Source organism: Anas platyrhynchos, chromosome 9, assembly GCF_047663525.1.
Source record: "Anas platyrhynchos isolate ZD024472 breed Pekin duck chromosome 9, IASCAAS_PekinDuck_T2T, whole genome shotgun sequence".
Lineage (NCBI taxonomy): Eukaryota > Metazoa > Chordata > Aves > Anseriformes > Anatidae > Anas > Anas platyrhynchos.
In genome coordinates, this window is record NC_092595.1 from 20,840,149 (window position 1) to 20,861,139 (window position 20,991).

Below are 20,991 nucleotides of genomic sequence, written 5' to 3' on the forward strand. Positions count from 1 at the left end.
GAACTAGACAAATAAGTAAATTAGACAAAGATCCGACAAAAACAAGTTAATGTGAATGAATACATGTGCAATCAGATTGCGTAAGTATGACAGCAGAGAAAGGAATATCAGATTTCCTGAAATATAGTAAACCTAAATCATATCTTCCTCAAGTGGTAAGAAAAAGATTAGGAAATTCTGAACACTGGGCCCATATGCCCAGTACTTTCACTTATAATAGTACCAGGAAGAAATCTTAATGTCAAATTTACAGGAACTCTACTAATACTTTACTACTACTATCCTACTTTTTGTCATTCTTTCTCCCTTAGCCTAAGAGAACAAAGCCCCCGTGTACAAAAGCATTCACAGTATTGCATTAGAATTAGAAAAGAACAGATTGTGAGGCAGTCTTGGGGGGGAGGAAGGGGAGTGCCAATAAAACAAACAAAAAAACCACCAATATCAAAAATGATCTACTCGGAGCAGATTGTTAAAAATCAGCACGCCTGAACTTGTTCACACTGAACTAAATAATTTTATGCAGGCAAGTAATTTGCAGAGAAAGATGCCTAAAGTATTTGCTGCACAGAGAAAGGAGTTAAAAATCTGTTAAAATTACCTGCAGTGAAGTGCTCCCCAGTTTCACCACTGCAGTATGTTCTACTATTTCAGCAGGAGAAAATAATTAGATTTCCAAAGTAATTCATACATACCTCAATAACCTTGTACTAATCTGCAAGGTCTGGAAATCAAGCTGAGATCTCACAACAGGACCAGTATAAATAGGGAAAATATTTAATGGCTTCAATGATTAGCCATACCATTAGGGATAAATAGACAGTACAACTTTATGAATTTACTTTAAGTTGTGCATATTTGGTATATTATATAATATACCAAATATTTATAGGACAATAAGGCAAACTTGTCATTCTCTCATTCCTTTTTAAAAGAGTTAAATCAATTTTCCAAATGTCTTGGCTAAACTTATCCACAAAATATTATTGACAATGCTGTTTTTGAGTAAGGATTCAAGATTGCAAGAAGGTGGAGCATAAGATTTGACTCATCCTGCCAGATGTACCTGGAGATGACACTGATTTATACTTCTGCAGAATAGTCTAGCCCAATGAGGTGACATAAATCAAATATTTTATTATTGCTCTTATAGAAGTAATAACAAAAACAACTCACAGGACCCTAGCATATGCTCCTAAGGATAATGCAACCAGGTAAAGCTGTAGGGGAATACAGCTTGTGCATAGAAGAAAATGTGTACAACTAAACCCTGGGATTAAACTATTTGTAAAGATTTTTTATTTTTTTTAAGAAAAAAAAAAATGCATTCAGTTAACAAGGGGTTGGACTAGCTGATTTTCAGAGGTCCCTTCCAACCCCTCCCATCATGTGATTCTGTGAAAATTAATCTCATTTTTCCTTACAGAACAATCAACCAAAAAGCTATATTTATTTCTCTCCTCATCTTGGGAGAGATTAAACACTTCATTCCAGCTTTTTAGAGCTTAGTCTATCTATTTCGTTAACAATATTTCAAAGCCAGACCTTTTTGGAAAGTCTTTTTGGAAAATGAAAGCAGCAAAGGATTAAGCCAAAACAAAACAAACAAACAAACAAAACACTGTTGTCCTACTTTTACATAATAGCACAAGAGCAGAATAGCAAGATTAATTTGTGCTGCCTGTCTGAAAAGCCAGGAACCTTATTATGAGGCCTTAAAACATGCATCCTTCTCCTCTGCTTTAGGGTATTGCACAAGAGGTACCACAGCCATCCTTCCCTCCCTACTTACAGAGGAGGAAGAGGCTTTACCTTTCCCCAAGGTGGACATGCTGAAAAATAATCCTAAGTAAAAGATGTAATAAATACATAAATAATAACACAATAATCCTCGCTAAATGCTTGTTTCAACTGTTAGGAGTCAGACCCATCTTTTTTTCATTGCTTAGATAAAATCATTGCATCAATTCTCGTCAAACTCACAAATCATTTCAGAATGATTGAAATTACATTTCCTGGGGAATTATTTACTGGAGAAAAAATAATTTAAAGAAAGATTAGATCTCCTCAGGAAAGAATGGCTCTGCATTCTCTTCCTGAATTTATCACTAGCTTGTTTATTGTTTAACTTGCTTAGTTAAGTTATTGAAATTCTCTCTGCCTGACTTCTCCTACTGTTCAGATGTGGATAGTGATGCTGTTTCTTAGGATGCTGCAAAGCTGCATCACTAATATCAAAGGTGTTTGAGATCTGTGTATAGCAGACATCACGGACAAGCAAAAAAAAATGAAGATTTCATACTAAGCAGAAAAAATGTGTTATACTCCTTTGAATATAAGACAAGTGGAAGTATCAAATACAAAGACATGTCTAACCCCAAGAAATAGAATTAAGAAAATCTAAAACACTCTGAAGAGATTTATAATATCGCTGAATTTAGTAATCATTCATTAATTCAATGACAAGATTTTGCTGCTGTCCAAAATCGCCATTCCATTAAATGTTTAACTCCTTACTGTAGAGATTTAAAATATATATTTTATGATATGTTAACTTTTGGTGGCAAAAAGCTGCAATCTCATTTTAAGTTGTTCCAAATGTACATTTAATTTAGATTTAATTAGAAATATGAATGACGAGTAATTATTACTCATTTTGTTGACAGAGGCCCCATCCAGCAGCTCTACCACCAGGGCATACAAAAACCTTGAGTGAGGAACTTCTCGTAAGGAACTATGACATTGTGCACAGCTCTCTGAGTAGCCTCTAAAAAGTCAGATCACAAACATTGATGCTTCTTCTTTTTCTTTAATTAATCACTAGTAGATCACATTTTCTCCCCAAGGTTAACTCACTCATTCTTCTGGGATGGTTCGCTTGATTAACCACATTTCTCATGGAAAGCCATGAGAAATGGAGCCTGACTTCCATTTCTAAAGGCACTATCTATACTCTCCATAAATGACAATCTGGGAAGGCAGCAGGAATGGAGAAGGGCTCTCACATCAGCAGCACAGTTGAGCTGATGCATGTGGTCATAACTTATTGTAGATGGAAGTATAAATTGGTAAGAACTCTCTCAGGGTCAAAGCATTAAGTATGTATGTACTATACCATATGCATGAGTTTGAAACCACAATGACTTTCCCCAGAGAAGTATGGTTTAGGGAACTGAACAGTGGAGGTTTTTTTCTTTCATCTGGAGGAAAAGGTCCCAAATGAAAAGAGTGATGAGATGTTTGTTTATCATTCTTAAATGAGCTGCTAGAAAAGAAAAGAAATGTTGAAATATTTTCACTGGAAGCAGAGGAAAGGTGTGGTCTTCTGTTTTTACTACTTAACAAGCCAATAGCATGAAAACAGTAATGGATCTTCACCATACACCAAGACAGGTATGTGTTGCAGGAAAAGGAAATATGGTTTATGTTCAATTCTCTTGCCCACAGTTTAATGGAGGGAGAGACACTCAAGGAACTCACCAACTCTACGTTAAAAGGCCATCTATTACATTGCAACTGTGCACTTCTGCCTCGAAATGTAGCAAACTGCGTGCGTTTTGTAACCTAAACTCAAAAAAAGAAACTACCCATGGCTCCAAGGGGGAAAAAGAAGTTAGACTTTGAACATATGTACATCCTAGTGTGGCTCTGTGAGTCTCTACAGATGCCTTCAATCCTCAAAATTCTAAATAGTGAAGAAGATGCTGTTAGGCTGGAAGCAGAGAGACTTTACCCAGTTGTTTCCAGTTTAAGGATGTAGCAATGCCCAAGAAAGATCATTGAATCATTATTTCGGAGTCCCCTTGCACCCTCTAGATGTACCTTGCTTCTCAAATCATGTTAAGTTCTCCAAACAGTGTCCCCAATGAACAAGGATTAAATCTGTTTTTCTAGGCTAGGGAGCCTCTGTAACATTGCTGAAGTAAGGCTTGGATTCCGTGCAATAGTAGTGCTAGTGTATTCTACAGTTAACAAATATATTGGTATTTAATCCACCAAACATCATAAACACTAGTGCAAACATTTTAATAAGCTACTGTGTAGTCATTAAATATTGAAATCTGTTCTTAATTAAGTGCTTTGTTTAACATAAAAATCCTCATTCTCAATGCAAGATTTAGCCCTGTTCCAACACAAGGGCAACAGCATGACATGATGTGTTAGACCATCTGTGTTTACAATCACTGGCTTTCCTAATGTATACATGAAAATGAGGTCAAGCTTAAAACAGGTTGCTTTATTTAGTTAGAAGATAACTCAGACTGTTAATAGACGTCAAAATCCATGATTTTTCATAGATCTGACCAACTAAATACAACTTTCTATAGAAATGAACTGCTCTGTTGAAATAACACTTCTGAAAGTTTTCCACATTTCTTTGAAAAAGATGCAGTGCTGCAGAATTACATAAATTTATCCATTTTTCTATTACGAGTACTTGTGACAATGTGTACGCTGAAAATCAGAGGACCACACAGCAAATATTTTTAAAGATTTTATAAAATCTAAACTAAGTTGTGCACTGACTCTTTTTTTCTATTAAGTTCGTATCTTCAAATAGAATGTAGGTGATATGTAATTTCACTTCAAAATTACATCTTCCAGACCCATCCAACGTTTAAATATCCTTTTACTATTTCTTTAAAATAAAATAAAATAAAATAAATATTGTACAAACTGAGAAATCACTTGCTGAAAGTATACGTGTTGTATACTTCTACAGCACTATACCGTAGGGCAATATCTTTTCCCAAGAATAACAAATGAAATTCAGAAGGTAATTTTAAGAGCTCACAAGATAACTCACCCCCGTGCTGTCTGGGAGTTACATTTCATCCTGGACAGAGATGCCCAGCATTAGGCACAAGGTTTATGAAATTCAGCACGCGACTATGTGGAAGCAGGCTACTACATCTCAAGCAGAGTACTATTTCCCATAGTACTTGGTGGTTGTCTAAAATCATCAGTGCCAGTAAACATGATAATTTATCATTCTTTTAGAAAAACAGTCAGGTCCAGCTTTCACAGTTTCAAAAGAAAATTTTAAAAATATGTAAGCTTTACTAGCTTCTATAGCCAGATGGCAAATAATATTTAAAGAAAGTAACTGAAATGTATTTATAATCTCAATTATATTTGTCTTGAATTTTTATCACTAGGGTTGCCAAAGCCCTAACTTTATAAACATGTGAGAGGCTGGGATACCCAGGGTGGTGAAGAATTGTCTACAATGACTCTTAGAATTATAATGGGTAACTACTGCATTGAATCAAGGTAGAAACATTTAGAAAAATAATGCCAGAGTGTGGAAGAAAATGTGGAAGATTGCAGACATCATTCTCAGTCACCATTTTTCTTTTCTTCGTATGCCTTTGATCTAGAGAGCAGCAATAAAGGAGATATGAGCAATAAAAGAAAAATCATATATTAAAAAAAAAAAAAAGAGGCATCAGAGGCTTATTAAACACAATCAGTTGCAGGGATTGCAGGAGAACACACAAACCAAAACAAAAAAAATGCAGTTTTAGATTTTGAATCATGACTTTTTTACTTTTACTTTTGAAGAATTTGTAAAATCTACCTCAATATGATTTAATGCTGAAAAAAAAAAAAAAAAAAAAAAAAAAAGACTTCATCAAATAGTTTCTAACAAATCAGCTATTTGATTTACAATAGTCATTATAAAAAAAAAATCTTTTTGCATTGCTTTATGTTTGACTTCTGAGTGTGAAAAATTAATAAGTACTTGACTACAGATCCTCAAAGTATTGTTTTAGAGTGATTGGGCATGGTTGACGTTGCTTAAATAACAGCACAAATGCTTAAAATGCTCATTTAAAGAAAAGATGCAAAAGATGGCAACCAGTACCTTCCCAATTTCCCCCAAATTGCTTCTCCACCATGCTCCCACTCTGATCTGGAGGCAATACAGTATAAGAAAGGCAAGACAATTGTTCAGGCACTGTTTATCTGGTAACATATTCTCTCTGTATATTTACCAAAAAAAAAAAAAAAAAAAAGGCATGTTGAAGTAGTTTTTTTGATGAAAGAGCTGCAGAATATAGAAAGTTCACCTCCCCTTACATAGGACAAATGCTATTTCTGTCACTGTTAAGCTCAGGTAGCAACAGCCCAAACACAGGAGAACTAAAACAGCTCAGGAATATTCTGTTTTCTTGTTTCAAAACTGTTTTTTTTTTTTTTTTTTTTAATTTCACATACCTTTCCTTTTTGAAATCAGAAAATTCTTTTATTAAATTTATAGCAAAGTTTCAAAAAGTTAAGCGACCTATTTCAACATTTTCCTCTGCATTTCGACTGTTTTTTTCCTCACTTTGTACCATTTTTAAATTTGAAGTTAAAAAATCAGCTGAAATCAATATTTAATAATGATCCCAAGCAAGTTTGCATTGTTTCCTTTGATTGCATCTTCATATATTTTTATACAATTTTTCTATCATGACAGAATTTTAGTGCCTGGTAAAATCATGGAGAAGATGGTTCTCGAACGTATTGAGGCGCACCTGGGGGACAATGCGGTCATTGGTCCCAGCCAGCATGGGTTTGTGAAGGGCAGGTCCTGCCTAACTAACCTGATTTCCTTTTATGATAAGATCACCCGTATGGTGGACCAAGGGAAACCAGCTGATGTGATTTTTTTGGACTTCAGCAAGGCTTTTGACACGGTTTCCCATAGGATCCTACTGGACAAAATGTCCAGCATACAGCTAAATAAAAACATCATACGATGGGTGAGCAATTGGCTAACGGGCAGGGCCCGAAGGGTTATGGTGAATGGCGCTGCGTCAGGCTGGCGGGCGGTCACCAGTGGGGTCCCTCAAGGCTCCATTTTAGGGCCCGTACTTTTCAATATTTTTATAAACGATCTGGATGTAGGAATAGAAGGCATTTTGAGCAAGTTTGCTGATGACACCAAACTTGGAGGAGTTGTGGACTCTGTTGAGGGTGGAAAGGCCTTGCAGAGGGATCTGGATAGGTTGGAGAGCTGGGCGATCACCAACCGCATGAAGTTCAATAAGAGCAAGTGCCAGGTCCTGCACCTGGGACGGGGAAACCCTGGCTGCACGTACAGACTGGGCGATGAGACGCTGGAGAGCAGCCTAGAAGAGAGGGATCTGGGGGTCGTGGTAGACAGCAAGTTGAATATGAGCCAGCAGTGTGCCCTGGCAGCCAGGAGGGCCAACCGTGTCCTGGGGTGCATCAAGCACGGCATCGCTAGTAGGTCGAGGGAGGTGATTGTCCCGCTCTACTCTGCGCTGGTGCGGCCTCACCTCGAGTACTGTGTGCAGTTCTGGGCACCACAGTATAAAAAGGACATGAAACTGTTGGAGAGTGTCCAGGGGAGGGCTACGAAGATGGTGAAAGGCCTGGAGGGGAAGACGTACGAGGAACGGCTGAGGGCACTGGGCCTGTTCAGCCTGGAGAAGAGGAGGCTGAGGGGAGACCTCATCGCAGTCTACAACTTCCTCGTAAGGGGGTGTCGAGAGGCAGGAGACCTTTTCTCCATTAACACCAGCGACAGGACCCGCGGGAACGGAGTTAAGCTGAGGCAGGGGAAGTTTAGGCTGGACATCAGGAAGGGGTTCTTCACAGAGAGAGTGGTTGTACACTGGAACAGGCTCCCCAAGGAAGTGGTCACTGCACCGAGCCTGTCTGAATTTAAGAAGAGATTGGACTGTGCACTTAGTCACATGGTCTGAACTTGGGTAGACCTGTGCGGTGTCAAGAGTTGGACTTGATGATCCTTAAGGGTCCCTTCCAACTCAGGATATTCTATGATTCTATGATCTTTTTGACAAGCTGTTGTCTTTAAAAAGAGAAAATAGCAGAAAATATCCCCCTAGAACTCATCAAGTATGCTTTGGGTAAAAGTGTGTGTGTGTATATATATCTATACACGCATAGTTTATATAAAAGGATTTTATCCAACAACCTTGGCTATGCTTATTAGACAAGACACTTTACAATACTTAAATAATTTATATGCAATACTCCTAGATTTGAAAGACCGCATAATCTGCAAATATAAAGAGAAAGACCTTCCTAATTCCAGTGCGTATTTCAGGACGTAATAAACTTCCAAAAAATTCCCCAAAACCTCTCTTCTTTAGCTATTACTTCATATCACCCTCATTCCTTTACTGCTAAGCTAAATATGCCATACATATTTTTGAATTTGGTTCCTGAAATTCTATTATCTGTGCTGTTAGAGGATTGAAAAACCCATCTTTGTCTATGTCTATGCCGCCTTTCTCATCTATAGATGATTTATCCATTTAAATAAATAAATAAATGCAGGCATGCAGATTGGTAATAAACTGACTGCCATAAGCACTTATTTTTAGGACAGGATGCAGACATGACTTCATAAGAATTGCACTCCTTAAAGTCAAAACATAGAGCATGAACCTATCACTAAAATATTAATTTTCTTAAATAGTAAAGGCACTAAAATTTCATTCTTTTGTTTGTTCATTTTCGTGTGCTACTGTTAATTACAATGGAAGTTGGGTTACATATTGTTTTCTGTTGGTTATGACCAGTCTGGGAATTCCCAAGGACTGCCTGAATAAAAATATTCAATTCAATATTCAAGTTGTGTTCAGCAGAGTGTAAAGCACATCTACACATAGCTCTTATTTCTTTCTGAACTATCACAACCACAATAGAAGGAACAGTGGGAGCACAGCATTCATACACTAATAAATAGAAATCGAAGTGGGAACTGCTGAAATGAAATCAGGAATTAAGAGCCACTTGTTATTCCCTGCACTCTATAGCATGACACAATTACATAATAGGCATAGTTAATTTCAGACATCCCAGGTACCAGGTGGCTATCAAATCGTGTTCACACCAAGTACTAAATTATACTATAAGATGCCTGAATACTTTCAATAGCACTATTAGTTGAATAAATGCTGCATAATGCAAGCATTACTATTCAAACCTGGCCATAATTTCTAAACTGAAATATGATCACTTCAGGTACTTACTTGAAATAGCAAAAGCTGCTAAGGTTAGCTGTTAGTATTACCAATGCAAAAGTTGAATGTATACATACAACTTCATACAAAAAAAAAATAATGAAAAAGTGCAGTATGAATTTCATTTATTTATTCTAAACTGTGTTTAAAATTCTAATTCAAAAGCCCACCTCCAAATACTTAGGGAAAGCCATTTGGAGCTACCCTAGGGACAAATAGTTTGGAAAGTGGAGATCCACATCTGGAGTTTGAACTTTTATTTAGTAAAGTTAATAAGAGTATTGTCGCAAATTTCAAGGGCAGAAGAATCAACTCTTTATAATGCATTGTCACACAAGCATTCTTAAGGAAGGATTGCATTCTTCAGGACTGAAACTTTAGCTGCAGCAGCATGCTGCTCATGTCTGAGCTTTGAGATTGCTTTGTTACTCCTCCCCTGAGAATTCGATGGATTTGGTTCAAGCACCATTGAATGTGATGCTGTATTAATTGCCCTGGAGGGTAGCAAGGCCTTTGAACTGTGGCTGTGAGTGATATTTTGCTATAAGACATGTGTCAGCACTTGGCTGGTTAACTCTAGGGCTGGGTTGTACAGCATGCTGAGACCAAGTATCTGGAAAACTACTTTGCATCCTAATCTTACATCTGTTTTCTATCACACTGTGAGATTGACTGGCCATTCTATCAGAGATGCATCATTCTGGAATAGACAGTCTAAGTAAAAATATTGTACTGTCAAAGAATATTAAGGATGTGCCATCATCTCTTATAGTTCGTAACACCAGCTGGCAGATGGAGACACCAAAGTATTACACTGGCTGATGCTTTGCCCTTTCCTCTGTAGAGGAATAGTCTGTGCCCAACTTGGCGTACAGTAAGCTAAAGCTAAACCAGTTCCACAGTCCCACTAGTCTCTGCTTGTGGATATAAATTTTCTTCAGGTATAACCGCAGGTAGAATTCCTATCACACAATCATCTAGCACACAGTCCATTACCGTCAGTATTAGAGTAGCACCGAGAGGTCACAGAGGTCACAGCACTCACCTGAACATTACAGACTCCATTCCAGTTCTGTCCTCCCAGAAGAGCTTCAGACCGTATCTCCTTTTCCTTTGGAGATGAGCAATCCAGGTTATGATGTGGTGTTCTGTCCCCACAGTCCTTTCTAAAGTCATGCTATTTTGCATTGTAAAATCAAGAAAAAGAAAGCAGGAAAGTGAGTATTGCTTCTACAGCTGAGCGTGTAAGGGCACTCACTTTGTCTTGAAAAAAATAATTTCTGGTTCTTATTCTGAAAACAGTTTCTACTTTACATATAGCAGGTGAAATACCTACTAGTTACATCTAATTCATGCTCTTTCAATATCTTTGTAAGAGGTCACTGTCACCATCTGTGTGGTTCCCAGTTCTGGAGTATTTGTTGTGTGTTGCAAGCACAACAAGCTCCCTAGAGGACACAGACAAATGCTTAGAATGAAAACAAAGATCCTGATCTGCCTGAAGTACAGGTTTCCAAGATGCTAACCTCTGGCAAGAGCAAGGCAGTCATAGTCATACACAAAAGGAATTGTAGGAGCCTGAAGTATGTCAATGAACAGAATCATTCTCATGGCTGGAGGCATGCATGGAGAATACGAAGAATTAAACTTACATGTGGGACTTAGATTTAGATGTCAAGTTCCACTTTCAATGCCTACAACAGTTTTCCTCTTTTTTTTTTTTTTTTTTTTTCATTTTCTCCTTCCCTTTTTGCTTTCTTTCTCCTTTTGCCTTCCTTTCTGTTTCTTCCATTTGTTTTCTGATTTACTCTTAATAGAATTCTCTGACAGCAGGGAACTGAGTTTGCCATTGTTATTTAAAAACAAAACAAAAACAGAACAAAATCCTTCCTCCATTTCCAAGAGGACATGAACTACACCTTCCCCATTTATCCCTACTAATACTAATGTTGGGTAGTAATAATTAATCTTTTTTGTTTAGAAAACATATGTGGGTTTCAAATGGATGTATGAAAAAAAATTAAATTCAGAAGATATGTTAACAAAGGTGCCATTAAAAGATCTAAGACCACATACACATCTACATACTGACATGTGAAGCAGAAATTTGATATAAATTCCTGCACAAAATAATAAACCTCCTCTAGCCATTTATTTGACATTCTAAAACATCAGTCAAAGAAATAAAAAAAAAAAAAATAGGAATGCATACAAAACTTTAAACTATGGGTTCTTTTTTTTTTTCCTCCTTTTTTTTTTTTTAACCTCTTTTAACCCATCACAGAAGAAATATTTCGGTAAAAGATGATATTTAAAACTGAATACTTGACAAGGACATCACCTTAAGATTAAAGAGAGAAACATTGTGTTAATGCAGTATTTCAGACTGCAGTCTGACAGAGCAACACCCCGTGCCACAAAAGAAACAAAAAGTATAGTCATAGTCTTTTGATCTAGGACAAAGAGTTTTCTTTTATATTGCTGGTAATATGACCTAAATAATAGAGAAATATTACTAATACACCTGCAACTTTGACCAATGGAGAGATATATGTAACCTCCTCTTAGGATTTGCCACATTCAGCATGATGAGAGCCGTTTTGCTTCTATACAACAGTAAGAGAATTTAGCTAGAAATTTTCCTGAGAAGATACCCATAGACATATTTGATGATTTAAAAGTTAAATAACAATCCCTTGCTAAGTAAAATGTCTTAAAAAACACAGTCATCTCTTTTTAGGGCCCAGTGCACCTATTGAAGCTGACAGAAATAAAAAAATCTCATTAAAGTCAATTCGTGCAACCAGAGAATCTCCCTAACAAGAGCAAGGGGATATGAAGGGATATTTGGTGTGATTGCACTCCCTCCCATGATCCATGTTCTGACTGGTGTGTGTTATCACCGCAGTTCAGCTGCTAACTACCAGAGTCCATCTGTTAGTGTAAGGAGAACATTTTCATGTCTTAAGATGTTACCGGGTACTTAGTTTAAAAGGAAAAGGAACAAGCTAGAAGGTGTACATCTAAACTGTCAAACAAGAAACTTTTTGCACCAAGTAGCAGTATAGTTTTGCAGGCATTAATCGAGATAGCCCATCTGGTTGACACTTGACATGCAAATTGTGTAGTAAAACTGACAGCTCAAATAATAATGCATCTGCCTAGATCTGTCTTACACAGCTACTGGTGCAACAGACTTTTTGAAAGCATCCTTGATATCCATTTCAAATCTAGATTGATATGATGTCAACCTGAAAAATCTGCTATTTTTTTTAGAACTAGCTATTTGAAGACAGCTCGGTCTGTGATTATTAAATTAATTTCTGATGTAATTGACAACACTTTGTATTCATATATCCCATTAGATTTTAATCAGCTAAAAAATCATCACAGACCACATATTCGATCATTTCAGTTGAACCCATTGCCATGCCTGTAGGCCAAGGGATTACACTAAGCTATCCCTCTGTTGTAGTTGCCTGCTCTGCAGGATACATTCTCTCCTCATAATAACCTGATATCCAAAGAAGCGATGAGTTAAGACTTCCAGGGCCAAGTCAAATACTCATAGCCATCCAAAAGAAACAGCTCTGCCGTACTGCAATAGAGTAGGTACTTTCAAAGCACTTACACTGCTTACATCTACATTGGCTGTTAGCTGGGAACTGCAACAGAGATCTCAGCACCATCCTGGGTGCTGAGCAAAGTCACTTTCTACAGAGACCTGAAAGAGCTCATTGCAGGGCAGTCTCTGCATTTTGCGACACTGGGCTGTAAAGGAGATACAAGCACAATTGTGGGATGGGATTTCTGGGCTACACATGGTGTAGAAAAAGTTAGCATTTCTGAATTCTGTTTATACTAGCAGGAGTCCTTTGTAATAGGCAGGTTTAATGGAAGGAAAGGCAGGAAGAATGAAAACAACAATGCTCTTAACTACGTCTTGTAAGTAGCAAATTGTAAACTGAGGGAAGATACTAAATTGGAAGCACTGCTATTATAGTGAAAAGGAATGACTCCAGCCTTCTTTAAAAATAGAATTTGCATTTATCATTGCACTGGACAAAAAATAACTACCACTTTCTCTGCCCACAAATAGATCTCACATGCTGCTTTAAAAAACATAACATTTTAACACTTACTTCAGATTCATTCTTTTATTTTTGAATAGCAATTTATAAGAATCCTTATCCAGTGGTCATTTGAGAGGTGCAGTAATAAAAATAAAAATTAACCCCAATTGTTTATCTCAATAATTGCACATGACCCTTAGTTTCAAGTTTCCCAGTTATTAATTTCTAGTCTCTGACTCATTTCATATCCAGGCCAACCTATTATAAGAAAAAAGAATTGCCCATGGTTTTAGAAGTGATCTCCTTTCTCAGTCTTACAAGCTATTTATCAAATTATACATCCAAAACACACACACACAAAAGTTAGAACTAGGAGAAAGAAAGAATTTCTTGCCAGTCTCATTTTACCTTAAAAATATGCAAAAGATACTTAAATAATGTACGTGGGGAATATGGTATTTTAGGGAATCATATCTTTGAGGACATATTCCGATGCCAGGACACTAAAAGAGCAGAAAGAGACTTTAGGATTGCTGCACTGCAAACAAGCAACTGTAGACCAAAGTCTGGAAAATTAGTATGATCTAGCTCTGGACAAGCATGTCTTGATAAAGAGCAATAAGGAGACTTTAAATTCACTATATGATATGGAGCCAAAAAGCTGAAGTCAAAGGTAATATAATTACGGCCACAAGATAATTTGTTTCATACATAACATCCCCACCCTGCTGAAACGATTTTGATTTTTACCTGCATTAGGTAGAACAAGTTCCCAATATTTATTACCATAAATATAACATCAGCTCCTGACTTTTAGAAATAGCTTTCGAAGTGCCAAGGCTAAGGTTTCAATATAACTACATTCCTTTTTGCCTCCTTTCCCCCCCCTCTTTTTTTTTTTTTTTTTTTTTTGGCTACTTGAGGAAATATGTATATTTTCATGGCAGGACCAAGCTGACTGAGTTCTCATTCCAGTGGATTCAGATATTTAAGTCTCCTTGAAAGAAGGGAGCTTGGTGGCAAAGTTTATCTGTCCCCCCAGTATCACTAAGGAAAACAGAAAAAACAATCTTCCACCTCTTCCTAATTATGGTTAATTGACAGACACGGTTACTGTCTTCCCCGATCGCACAATGGTCACAGAGAAAGCTACTACTTCCCTGTGTCTCCAGACCATATGGCTGAAACAAGGGGAAGTGCCTGCTAATTGTAGAGAAGCAGCAGGCTGCACGTAAAAGACAGAGAAAGGAGGAGGGAACAGCAGAAAACCATAGTATAAGCCAAGAAAATAAGATATGGCCATACTCATCTTGCTAAAAATGGCAACTGAGATAAAGGCCCTGGGAAGTTTTATTTAGAAGAATACAATTCCTAAGGTAGGCATAAATATAAAATAACTAACATGTAATAAAAATGTCTTTAGCAAGAACGATGTGATACATCTTAAACGATTTATCTAGACTAGAATTGTTCCTCGTAATAAACGCTGCTCACTTCTTCTGCTGACATGGTAAAGTCCGGTGTCAGTGGCCTAATCCTTGAAGAATTACTCCTTTGGTTTCAACATCAGCGTTTAGAAAAGCTGATCTGTGTGTTACTACCCCATACCAGATGGTCAAGCAATGACCAGGGATGCACTTTAGCTCTACTGCAAAGGGCACATTATTCCTTTTTTTAAAGAGGAAAAAATCCATTCCAAATTTCATTTTTTATGCTACTACATTTTGCACGTGCACGCTTCCAGCTGAACTATTAATCTTCACAAGCCTTGATAGATTGTGGTTTCCCAATAGCCTTCAGAAAGTGTCCTGATGAGAATATTTGAAGCCCATCCTGCCCTATACCTTGCCATCACTGAAAGTCACAGATAACTGATTCCTTATGCATTTCTCTGCATTTTGAAAACAAACACATTAGGTAACTGGAACACCAAAGCAAATCTAATTGTTCAGACATCTCTCCTGCTTTCTCCTGACTCACTTCACTGGTAATAAACAACTTTTTCTATCCAATCAAGCACCATGTATTTTTCTGCTGGAGATGGTTCACCAGAATATTTAGAATCATTTCACAGGATGTTACTTTCTATTTCATCTCAACCCCTATATGTCCTGGTAGAAAGACAAGCACTTACTCTTTCCACACTACTTCCTGCTTTTGCTTTGTCAGTCCACCCAAAACAAGCTACTTAGGGGTCTTGGAAAGACTAGGCCAGCTGGGCAGACTGCTTAAGCATTTAACTTTGAAGTCAGTCATAAGGGTGTCTGTTTCTCCTGGGACACCAGAAAGCAATGATGTATCTTATATGCCACAAAGGTAATGTACATATAGTCCCTACAGGGCTGCATAAATGACCAAATGCAACACCCACTTTGCTTTAAACAGTTGAATGTTTAAAAATGTGGAAGTGCTGTAAGTGATTTTGAAATTTGGAGGGAGATTTGGGGGTGGTAACTCCACAAGCACCAGAATTTATAAATTCTTCATTTTTTCTTAGCATTACTATTTTCAAAGGCATTGTATACAGATACATTCACCTAAATAAAAAGTAATAAAAATAATGGCCAACCTCTTTTCAGTGGTTTATGGGGACAGGACAAGGGGCAATGGCCACAAAATGGAGCACAGGAAGCTCCACACCAACATGAAAAGGAACTTCACGGTGAGGGTGACGGAGCACTGGGACAGGCTGCCTAGGGAGGTTGTGGGGTCTCCTTCTCTGGAGATATTCAAGGCCCGTCTAGGTGCCTACTTGGGCAGCCTGCTCTAAGGAACCTGCTTTGAGACAGGGGGGTTGGACCTGATGATCTTTTGAAGTCCCTTCCAACCCCTGCAATTCTGTGATTTTGTGATAACAATATCCTTTTAAAGTTGAAAAGGATACAAATACATCTCTGTCCTTGTTGTCTGAAACAGGTAAGAGGGGGAAAAAAAAGACCATTTTTCTCAATTGGAAGCAAAAACATCACACAGGGCTTTAAGACTCTGTGTGGGTGCTGTTCAAAGTCTCTTGAGGTTTGTGCATATAAACTGTTTCAAAAGCTGACCAAGTCATTGTCAATGAAACAAGAATATTAGCTAATGGATTGATCTCACCAAAAGATACCTATACATTTTATTTACAATTTATAAAATAATGTAGATACTCTTTGTATTCAAGGTCAGTTAATAAATGAGCTCATTATAAATGCTTATGGATGTAGCAAGTATAAACTGGACCCTAGCTGAAGGGTAGGCGTTCATGCTTTCTGAGAAAATACTACCTTTTCAGTAGAAATCCCTGTGAAGTAAGAAATGATACTGAATTTTCCTGAAGTGATGCATGCTAATGAAAGTAGGACTACAGGATATACTGTGGGCAAGTACAAGCTTGCTTCACCTCTGCTGCAAGCCAACCAAAAGCCAGAAGTCATAAATCAGCCACTGATTAGGCACAATTAATAGACCCTGACTGCTCTGACCAATATATTAACTTCTGTCTAATCTATTCCGCTATACAAGTATTTGGCCTGGATCTGATTCATGTCCCACGGTATTTAAGTAGGAATAGAAAAAGCAATATGATGTATATTTCACATAGATAACACCCTTACAAGGATGACTGTCTAGCATTTTACTGAGAGTACACCAAGTTAGGAAATCTGAATCTAATGTAAGAAAATGATATTGAAATGACTATGTGAAAGAGTTCAGTCATATATCAATCACTATGTCAATACCAGACGTGTAAATTTGACTAGTGATGATGAGACATTCACAGACTAGTATTCCTTCAAAAGAATTACATTGCAGTTCACCAAGATAATGAATTAGTAAAGTTTTGCAGTCAGCCCAACAGCTCAGATACAATATTCTTTACAGTGATGTCATGAAAATTATTTTTTTTTTTAAATGAACTTCTTGTGTGCATTATATTCCTGAACTAACAGATACATGAGTCAAATATCTGTTACTAGGAAATTGATTGAAACACATACAAAATTCCTTTTATTAGGATCCAAGTGTACGACTTCAGCAGAGCTACAGGCTGGGAGATGAGTGGTTGGAGAGCTGCCAGGCAGAGAAGGACCTGGCATCCTGGCTTGTATAAGAAGCAGTGTGACCAGCAGGGCTAGGGAGGTGATCATCCCCCTGTACTCAGCTCTGGTGAGGCCGCACCTTGAGTACTGTGTTCAGTTTTGGGCCTCTCGCTACAAGAAGAACATGGAGGTGCTTGAGCAGGTCCAGAGAAGGGCGACGAAGCTGGTGAGGGGCCTGGAGAACAAGTCCTACGAGGAGCGTAGGACTTGTTCAGCCTGGAGAAAAGGAGGCTCAGGGGCGACTTTATCGCTCTCTACAGGTACCTTAAGGGAGGCTGTAGCGAGGTGGGGTTGGTCTGTTCTCCCACGTGCCTGGTGACAGGACGAGGGGGAATGGGCTTAAGTTGCGCCAGGAGAGTTTTAGGTTAGATGTTAGGAAGAGCTTCTTTACCGAAAGGGTTGTTAGACATTGGAACAGGCTGCCCAGGGAGGTGATGGAGTCACCATCCCTGGAAGACTTTAAAAGACGTTTAGATGTAGAGCTTAGGGATATGGTTTAGTGGGGTCTGTTAGTGTTAGTTCAGAGGTTGGACTCAATGATCTTGAGGTCTCTTCCAACCTAGAAATTCTGTGATTCTGTGACTGGTACTTGAAATAGGAGCAGCAGATATTTTAAAAATACCATCGTTCTGAGTTTGGAACACTGCATATGAAAGTTGTGTTGTCCTTCACTTTGACTTTCTATCTCACCAAAAGTATATTACTTATGATCAAACGTCAGATTGACATGACTGAGTTATGCTGATCTGCCAATATTACCAGCTTTTCTGATCTGATAAATTATTTTTGAAATGAACATCTTATCAAAGAAAGATGAAGGTCTCAGTGTCCTTCTACCATGTTATTTAGCACCGAACATACCCATGAACATGCCACTGAACATGCCACTTCAACACTGTTTCAGTCTAACGACAACATCGCTCACTTGTGAGATACAATGCAGATACCACATCTAAAAATAAGTTACATCTCTTATTTGATGCTTATTGTGTTATTATTAATTTCATCCCGGTATCAGAATTTGAATGAAAATACAGAATATTCACACTGGTTTGCTCTTATTCATTGTAGCTCCTTGAAATATTTTCATGTCATTAGATAATTTGAGTTGACTTTCAAACGTATATTCAGATGATGATGGAGAAACTTAACTTTTTAAATTATCAGCCAACCTGCTAATACAGTAGGATGAAATTACAGCTAGGTTCCAGTTGACAGTAAAAAGGGAACTCTGCTTCCTTAGACAAAGAGAAAAATAAAGTGACTGTCACCTTTCCCTCCAGCTTTGGTGCATGGAAGAGGATACTTGCCAACAGTATGAGATGTGCCAAAGCAGCACTTAATGAGAAGAGAGCATGAAGGTTTAAGAAAACAAATGAGATATCCTTGAAAAAAGAGTGAAATAAAACCACTGGAAAACCACTTGGTGCCTACAGAGAATATGGTTTCATTTTTCATAACTCAAAAGTAAAAGCCAGACAATGGGAAGACAAGAAATCTTAAAAAAGACGTCTTTAGCAAGCTACCAGCTTCCTCAGCCACACTTCCAGCTGGGGCACATCAGCAGAGCTCCGATGAAATCAGAAGCACCCAAGGGTACCAGCAGAGAACGCAGTACTAAAGTCAACATAGATTAGCCAAAGGGGGGGTTAACTTGAGATGTCTAACACTAAGCTGGGTTTGTTTTTAATGCCCCCACCTATCCTACCTTCATGGAAATGTTTGTCTAAAGCTAAATTGCACATCACTACCCAAGAAACAAAACCATGATTGATTAAAAACCATTAGCTTGAGGGATTCTAGAGCTATTGCAAGGTTTTGTTTACTTAACTTTGCTTCAGTCCATACTTTGTTATAAGCTGTCATACAGACCTTTAGTGAATTAAAGCTGTGAGACATTCATGACAAGCATAGGGTGAAATTGGATCATGACTTATTTATATACCATTGTGTATTAAATATAATCTTGAATTTATAAGAGGTACAGGACAGACAAGACCTCTACATCTACAGTCCTCTGCAAGTGATTTCCACATCTAAGTCAAGAATGCCACCATAGCAGGAAGCAATCAAAAGCCAGAAAGAAATGCCATGAAGCATTTCAATCATTACAATCAATGCTAATTTTTTATTTTGTTGTTTTTTACTATTTATTCCAAGTTTCTAAAGACATTATATAACTTTCTGTGGCTTATAAAGGGCTGAACATGCAGTTGTTAAACAAATATGAATATCCTTTTAGAATGTATTCAAAATATTTTAAAATTTTGAATACATAAATACAGTCCAGCAACATTACACTTCCAGGATACAGTGTGTATAGTACATTATAAAAAATACTTAGAATGAAAAACCCTTCAGTTAAAGTACACACTTTTCACAGCATCTCTATTTTCTCCAAGAGCGTATTGATTCTAAAGTTTCTTTCAACGATTCAAAGTACTTTCAGCTTTCCTTTCAGAATGGTTTTTCTTTAAAGAAAATGGAATCTAATACAAAATAAGTCAAAACAGTCGACCTACTTCAGTTGATCCAAGAAGAAATTATAGTAATATATTTGTGGAAATATTTTTGTTATGTCTGGATTTCCATTAAGGATGAAAATAAATTCCCAAATATTAGGATTTTTAAAAAATGGAAATTCCATGTTTTGGCAGGCTCCCATACTCTGAATTACTTATTGCTGTAACACATAGAACAGCAGCTTAAAAACAAACAAAAAATCCTAGAGCTTTTCTTCTCATCATAGACAAAAGCATATTAATTTTTCAATCTGAAATAACATACTTTTAATTTGAAATTTACTGATTAGATGATTTAAAACTGATAAGGCTCCACTGACAGAAATCTAGTTACATTCTTTTCACATGTAAAGACTCATAACAGAAAGAGCGCTGGTTTACATAGAGCAACAGAATTTCAAGGACCTAATTCTAATATTAATCTCACATTGTATCAGAATTTAATTACTATATAATTAGAATTACATAAAATGCAAATGTGATTTCTCAAAGCTACCAACAGCAGTTTGGAATGACATTTATCTGAAAACATTTGAAAAACAGAAGTGCTCCCTCGCAAACTATGTGGCACTGAATTTGCCAACTACCTAGCAAAACATTGTGAGAACTCTGTTCCTTACACACGATGCCCTATTTAACAGGCAAATTCATGAATACGCAGTATGACTAATATAGCTTTTTCCCCATTCCTGCTAGCTAAGCAAGGACGAGTAAGAGAAGCACGTCTGAGAGAATGCCGGGACTCGTGACACCCTCAGTGTCAAGAAATTATCAGAAATATCTACCACAGGGAACTAGACAGATAATGAAAACAAAAATGATCTGAACCTCAAGGATAATGATAGCTCAATGTCTAATTACTCGAGATGAATTTTTGATGACATCTCCTCCGGCCAATTAGCTTGCTAGTCACCAAAGAGTGCTTTTGGCAAGGAGGGTTAAACAGAAGGCTGGAAAAATAACAAGAGAAAATAGGGCTGAAAATGATGTAGCCAGAAGGGTCCCAGTTCTCCAGCCGCTTCTCTTAGAGGCTGGATAGCTCTGTAGCAGCCAAGAGAGTTAAGATAGCTTTAAAACAGAGTGAAAGAGAAGAGGATCAGCACACCTGGGAAACCTTCCACAGCATCTGTGAAACTCAGGCCTCTGAGGTGAGCATTACCGCCCCTGCAGCACCCACTCTCAGCTGAGTGCTGCAGCCTGTCCCCGTGACCCACAGGCTTGGTACCACCCACAGCTGCTCTGCCTGCCCTGCCATTCAGCACCCTGACAGACAGACAGACTCTGAGCAAAGGCCACAGTAGGACACACG

At 37.7% G+C, this 20,991-nt stretch overlaps 1 long non-coding RNA gene across 9 annotated transcripts in view; it reads right to left on the minus strand.

The window, feature by feature from the left end:
- Positions 1-20,991, minus strand: part of LOC106018726 (uncharacterized) — a 125,763-nt gene that overhangs the window by 67,162 nt on the left and 37,610 nt on the right. For all 9 annotated transcript variants that reach the window (XR_011811471.1, XR_011811469.1, XR_011811470.1 and 6 more), the window contains one exon: positions 10,054-10,174. This is a non-coding gene — a long non-coding RNA (uncharacterized lncRNA). The remainder of the gene's footprint in view (positions 1-10,053; positions 10,175-20,991) is intronic.